Source organism: Ochotona princeps, chromosome 8 (assembly GCF_030435755.1).
Source record: "Ochotona princeps isolate mOchPri1 chromosome 8, mOchPri1.hap1, whole genome shotgun sequence".
In the NCBI taxonomy this organism is placed as follows: Eukaryota; Metazoa; Chordata; class Mammalia; order Lagomorpha; family Ochotonidae; genus Ochotona; species Ochotona princeps.
In genome coordinates, this window is record NC_080839.1 from 82,861,945 (window position 1) to 82,869,233 (window position 7,289).

Sequence of the window (7,289 nt, forward strand, 5' to 3'; positions counted from 1 at the left end):
GCAGGGTCCCAAGGCTTTGGGTCATTCTCGACTACTTTCCCAGGCCACAGGCAGGGAGCTGAATGGGAAGCGGGCCACCAGGATTAGAACCGGCTGCCCATAGGTGATCCCCGCGCAGTCAAGGCGAGTACTTTAGCTTCTAGCTCAGCTATTGCACCAGTTCCTTGTCTTTTTTTTTTTTTAAGACATTTGTTTTCTTATTTTAAATATTTTATTTTTATTGAAAAAACAGATTTACAGAGAGAGAGAGAGAGAGAGAGAGATCTTTTATCTATTGCTTCAATCCCCTAAGGCACTCAGTGGCCTTAGCTGGGCTGGTGCAAAGCCAGGAACCAGAAGCTGCTTCCAAGTCTCCCATGTGAGTTCAGGGGCCCAAGGACTTGAGCCATGATTCGCTGCATTTCCCAGACCATTAACAGGGAGCTGGATGGAGTCGGTGGCAAGGACAGAGACCACAGGAGATGCCGCTATCACAATTAGCAGCGTTACACGCTTTGCTACAATACCAGCGTCTGTCCACGGTACACTTTTTGATGTGTAAAGATACTTGGTAATTGTATTTGGGGAAGAGGAACTCCTGGCTTAGTGGGTGGAAGCCAGGGATGCTGCTCGGTCCTGCAGCTGTACATCCTATAACATCTAGGGCAATCTCACAACAGCAACAAATTATTTAGCTACAAGTAATGATGTGTCATGATTCAGAAATCCTGAATTAAATTATTGCATTTTTATATGAAGATGTATTTCTTCTATAATACATATTTGATGTAAAAGTACAATTAAAAATAATTGGAAGCTCCAGGCTCCTCCCCGGCCCAGCTCTGGCCATTTTGGGATTGAACCAGAGGATCAAATATCACTCTCTTTCTGCTTCTCTCTCTCCTCTTTCAGATAAAAATAAGGTTTTTTTTGTATAGAAATATTATGTTGAATCAGCCTTGAACTAGTGGGAATAATTGTACATGGTCAGGTGTTTAATTAATGGACTGTTGGATTTGGTTTGTGAGTTTATCAAAGATTTTTGTGTCTAAGGAATATTAATCTGTAGTAGTTTTATTTGTTTATTTTTGAAAAATCAGATTTACTGAGAGGAGAGACAAAGATCTTTCGTTCACTGATTCAGTCTCCAAGTGGCCTCAATGGCTGGAGCTGAGCTGATCTGGGAGCCAGGAGCTTCTTTCGGTTCTCCTACGCGTATGCAGGCCCCATGGCGCTGGGCCATTTTTTACTGCTTTTCCAGGCCACAGTCAGGGATGACGTGGTGCAAAGAGCAGCTTGGCTGCTGTGCTCAGAGCTGTTTTTCTTCATCTTGCCTATTCTTCCCTGTTGGCAATTTCTAAGTCCCATAGTATTCTCTGTCTCAACATGATGTCTCATTAACATTCTTCCTTAAAGTCCCCTGTGAATTTTATTAGTAAATGCAATTTTCTATCAATTCTACCATCAAGATAGAATTAGTAGCATCTAACAAAATTGGAAGTAATAAGTGGAATGAGTCATACCTTTGGATAATTTAACTAGCCATTCCTTTCCTAACCTGGGGCCCGCACCATCCAGCACTCCACCTCTAAGCACAAGGGTTTTGCACTTTAGGATACTCTGAAGGAGGAGGAGGATGATGATGATGATGATGATTTACTTTCTTAATCTTCCACAGCAGTTATACCATCAGCAGACTGGAAAGATGACATTAGTAATGGCAGTGGAATTAAAGCTGAGTGTTTTTGCTGCCCTATGATTTTTACCTCAAACCATAAGTTAAGTCAGTTATGGGCCCGGCACAGTGGCCTAAAGTCTAAAAGTCCTCACCCTGAATGCAACAGGATCCCATAAGGGTGCCGGCTCTAATCCTGGCTACTCCACTTCCCATCCAGCTCCCTGCTTGCGGCCTGGAAAAGCAGTTGAGGACGGCACAAAGCCTTGGGACTCTGCACCTGCATGGGAGACCTGGAGGAGGTTCCTGGCTCCTGGCTGCAGATCAGCTCAGCACTGGCCATTGCGGCTCACTTGGGGAGTGAATCATCGGATGTAAGATCTTCCTTTCTCTCTCCTTCTCTCTGTATATCTGACTTTGTAATAAAAATAAATAAATCTTAAAAAAAATTAAGTCAGGGCCTGGCACAGTGGCCTAGTGGCTAAAGTCCTCGCCTAGAACTCCCCGGGATCCCATATGGGCGCCGGTTCTAATCCCGGCAGCTCCACTTCCCATCCAGCTCCCTGCTTGTGGCCTGGGAAATCAGTCAAGGACAGCCCAAAGCCTTGGGACCCTGCACCCGCATGGGAGACCTGGAAGAGGTTCCTAGTTCCCGGCATCGGATCGGCGCAGCACTGGCCGTTGCGGCTCACTTGGGGAGTGAAGATCTTCCTCTCTGTGTCTCCTCTCTGTATATCTGACTTTGTAATAAAAATAAATAATTTTTTAAAATTCAGTTATAATAGTAAAGTATATTATAAGCCTTTCACAGTTTGATACAGATTTTGCAGCAAAGATGGATTTAATAGGGAGCTTTATAACTAAGCTATGTCTTGGATATTTTTTATTGTGGTGGTGATTTCAGCAGTAGTTTTTTTTTTTTAGAGATTTATTTGTTTTTACTACAAAGTCAGATATATAGAAGAGGAGAGGCAGAGAGAAATATCTTCTGTCCGATGATTAATGCCCCAAATGACCACAATGGCCAGTGCTGCGTTGATCTGAAGCCAGGAGCCAGGAATTTCCTCTAAGTCTCCCACGCAGGTGCAGGGTCCCAAGGCTTTGGGCTGTCCTCGAGTGCTTTCCCAGGCCACAAGCAGGGAGCTGGATGGGAAGTGGAGCAGCCAGGATTAGAACCAGCACCCACATGGGATCCTGGCGCGATCAAGGTGAGGACCTTAACCATTATGCTATCACGCCGGGTCCATGTATACTGTCAAAGATTATTTGAACAACAGCAGCAAAATACTAATGTGTGTTGTAAGTCAAACAAATCGGGTGATCTGACGTGTGTGTGTGTGTGTGTGTGTGTGTAGTTCTTATCTCCAAGACACGTGCTGTGGAGAGCATTGGGATTTTCTTGCTTGAGGTAGCCAATACCTGCTGAAATGGCAAAGGAATAAAGTCCTTTGTCTTACTAAGGCTATTGGAAACAACCCAAATTTAGCTGGCAGGAAACTGCAGCCAATGCCCACGTGTACAGGGAGCATGTACGTGACACACCTGTTATAGATATTGGGGAATTAGCTCCCCAGGTCTGAAACACAAGAATGAGCCTTTTGTTTTACCTTATTTTTAGCATCACATGAAAGGACTGTTATATTATCAAGTTATCTACAAGGCAGTGACAGGTGTCCTGATAGAGTAAGATTAGAGAAAACTGACAGCTGAAAGGAGTGTTTCCCAGTGAATACCCACACATGTAGTATCTTTTTTGGCAAATGTTTGGGAGATGAACCGTGTGATAAAGGATGGTGTTGATTTGGCTCATCCTTTCTGTGAGGAGAATCAAAAGGAAAAGCGCTGACTGACTTCTGATTTGAGTTAGGTTTTTCAAAAAGGAGGTGGATATTGTCTATTCATATCTTGCATGGATTCTTAAATCCAGTATGAAATATATATATTTTAAAAAACCTGTGGGCTTAGCTGCGTCACGGCTTTGGTAGAATGCCACCTCTTGCCTGAGCTGAATGGCGTCAGCACCTTCCCCAGGAGACCGGTCTGGTCAGCCAGCCCCAGCTCCAGGGTAACCATGTGGGACCCTAGGGTGGTCATCAAAAATGCCAACATGTCCGAAGAGAAGCAGCAGGGTTCGGTGCAATGCCCAGTGCTGGAGAAATACAACCCAGGGAAGGATACTGCAGCCCACCTCAAGGAGTACAGCCCCACTTGGCACTGCCTTGTGGCGAGAAACTTTGGAAGTTATGTGACACATGAAACCAAACACTTCAGCTATTCTACCTGGGCAAGGTGGCCGTTCTTCTGTTCAGATCTGGTTAAAAGCGTGGACTCAGCCACAAACCCAGTGATCCACCCCAAACCAAGAACTGCAGCCTGAATTCCAAATACCAGAGTCTGCCTTGCCAAGGGAGCACTCAGTCTTCAGACCTCTGCTGTGTTTGGTGCAGGGCATTCTGTGTACTAGTTGTGGTTATCATGCTTAGCCAGCAACAGCTTACACTTGTGTTTATTTCATATTTGTCTTCCCCATGTTTTTTTCTCAATTCATTCCTTTAAAAGAATGAATGTTGGAGATTGAAAAAAAAGCCCTCTTATCTGACTTACTGTGTATCATTGGATAGCACTGTGATTACTGCTGGGAGTGAATGACAGACTGCTTCATTTCCTCTGATTAAGTGGCCTGGTTGGTCAGCATACCTGCATGTCTGATTGATTAGTCTCCCAGGTGTGATGCTTAGAGGCCGTGTGTGTGATGAATCATGATTAGCTCAGAGATTCTTCTCTAGAAAGTAGGAGAACATTTTCAGTTCTTTTATACCACTGTCTGTTGCACTAGGCCGGGATGTTGCAAAGAGCATGGGCCTTGGAGTTAGATCAGATCTAAGGTTTCACCAGCCAGCTCTGGGCTTTTAGTAGGTTACTTGAAATTTCACTTACTTGTCCTTCAGGATATTAGGTAATGATATCATAAATTGCAATATATTTAAACTGCTTTAGGGGCCAGCCTTATGGCACAGCAAGTTAAGCCTCTGCTTGCAATGCCAGCATCTCATATTAGAGTGCCAATCTGAGTTCCAGCTCCTGGTAATACACCTGAGAAAGTACAAGATAGCTCAAATACTTGGATCTCTGCTACTCATGTGGGAGACTAAGATGGCCCAGCCCTGGCCACGAAGGCCATCGGAGAGTGAACCAGCTGATATGAAGATCTCTCTCTCCCCATCACTTTGCTTTTCAAATAAATAAATCCCAGAGGATGCCTGTGTTGCTGACACAGCTCTGCTGCTACACAGCACTGCCTGTCCACCAACCCATGGAATTTGGAGCGTGTATCAGACTAAGGCAGGAATCCAGGTTGCTTGTAATAGATTACATCACATTGTGTTTATAATTTTGGAGAATGGACCAGTATTGCTTCTGTAAGTAGGAAAATGATTTGTCAGTATACATTTATTAAGTAAATATGTTAGGAAAATGAATGTGAATAAGATGTAATCATTGCCCTTGAGTGGGATGAGGGCATGCTGGGGCAGGAGTAATATCAATGCATGTGGTTGTGAAACAGGGTAGTTAGAAGCTTTATGTTAGATGTGGGAGAAGACACACGAAGCAGAGGGGTGAACTGATGAGTCTGCTGGGTAGCTGGAAATGGAGAGGCTTCTGGAAGGAGAGCTAGCATGTACAAAAATTGACAATTTCCGAGACCTGCCAATAGAGCCCCGCAGTGGGACCTGCAGGTCTTTGAGCTCTGCATCCACGGATTGAAAATCTTTACAAAACACTATTTATTTGGAACATGCACAGACTGCGCCTTTGAGCTTGTTTCCCGAACAATACATTGTATCAGTGATAAGGGCAATTTGGGAAGTTCATGGAAAAATGAAATTAAAAGATATGTTTATTTTGATGCATAGATTTTTGAAATGCCTAAATTTTTCTTAATACATATTTTCCATGAACTTTCTGAAGCAATTCACCTGGCATTTACATTGTCCTAAATATAAGTAATGAACAGATGAGTTAAAGTATGTAAGAGGATATGCATGGGAAGTATACAGAACTATCCTAATGTACTCATAGAAGGGACTTCAGTGTCACAAATTTTGATGCCTGTGGGATGTGGGGAGGGATCTGGTACCAATCCCTCATGGATTACCTACTGATGACTATATATAGTTGGAGCATCCAAAAAAAAAAAAGTGGCAGAGATGAGATTGGATAGCAAGTGTCAGACTGTGGAGGATCTTTGGACTTTAGCTTTGTAGCAAAGAGAACCCATCAAATACTGTAAGTACAAATGGAACAGGGCTTCTCCTTCTATCTCCCCCCTTACCACAGATACAAGAAAGGAAGAAAGGGGGTGGGACTTGGCATAGTGGCCTAGTGGCAGATCCTCACCTTGAGCATGCCAGGATCCCATGTGGGCGCCGGTTCTAGTCCCAGTGGCCCCACTTCCCATTCAGCTCCCTGCTTGTGGCCTGGAAAAGCAGTCGAAGACCGTCCGAGGCCTTGGGATCCTGCACCTACGTGAGAGACCTGGAGGAGGTTCCTAGTTCCTGGCTCCTGGCTTCAGATTGGCTCAGCTCTGGCCATTGCGATCACTTGGGGAGTGGATCATCGGATGGAGGATCTTCCTCTCTGTATATTTGACTTTGCAATAAAAATAAAATAAATCTGAGAGAGAGAGAGAGAGAATGTAGAAACAAAACAATGGTCTCACCCACTTTCCTGTAGCCCTTGATCTTTTGTGCCCTAAGCAACTATGTGAAGATTATCAAAATAGTAATAATAATAATAATAATAATAATATAAAGAAGACTGGGTATGGATAGAGACAATCAGATTGATATGAAAGTTTAAGAGGTAGAATTTATAGTGATAAGGAAATTAAGAGAGAGGAGTCTACATTGATGATTGGATTTGGGAGCTGGGTACCTGGACTGTACCACAAGCAACCACAACAGCAAAACACACAGACACACACACATACATACATACACACGTGTATGCACGCGCACACACACACACACACACACACACACACACACACAATGTGATCCAGGAATGGAAACAAAATGTAGGGCTTGGTGCGATGGCTCAGTGGCTAAATCCTTGCCTTGCATGCACCGGGATCCCATATGGCTGCTAGTTCGTGTCCTGGCTGTTCCATCCACTTCCCATCCAACTCTCTGCTTGTCTGGGAAAGGAGTAGAGGATGGGCCAAACCTTGGAACCCTACACCCACATGGGAGACCTGGAAGAAGCTCCTGGTTCCTGACTTTGGATTGGCTCAGCTCCAGTCATTGCAGCCACTTGAGGAGCGAACCAGCAGATGGATCTTTCTTCTCATTTTCTCTTTAAATCTGCCTTTCCGATAAAAAATGAAAGATGAAAAAAAAAAAAAAAGAAAGAAAATGTAGTTTCTGACACCTAAATATACTTAGGCTTTGGAAATCAAGTAATCTGTTATTTGAGATCATTCAAGTGATGTATTCTGAAAGCTAGGTGCCAGGAGCCTCCTCTAGGTCTCCCACATGGGCACAGGGTCCCAAGGCTTTGGGCCGTCTTCGACTGCCTGCCCTGGCCACAAGCAGGGAGCTGGATGGGAAGCGGGGCTGCCAGGATTATAACTGGT

At 44.2% G+C, this 7,289-nt stretch overlaps 1 pseudogene; it reads left to right on the forward strand.

The window, feature by feature from the left end:
* Positions 1–3,725: 3,725 nt before the first annotated feature.
* On the forward strand, positions 3,726–3,973 carry LOC131480950 (dynein light chain 1, cytoplasmic-like; annotated as a pseudogene).
* Positions 3,974–7,289: the final 3,316 nt, after the last annotated feature.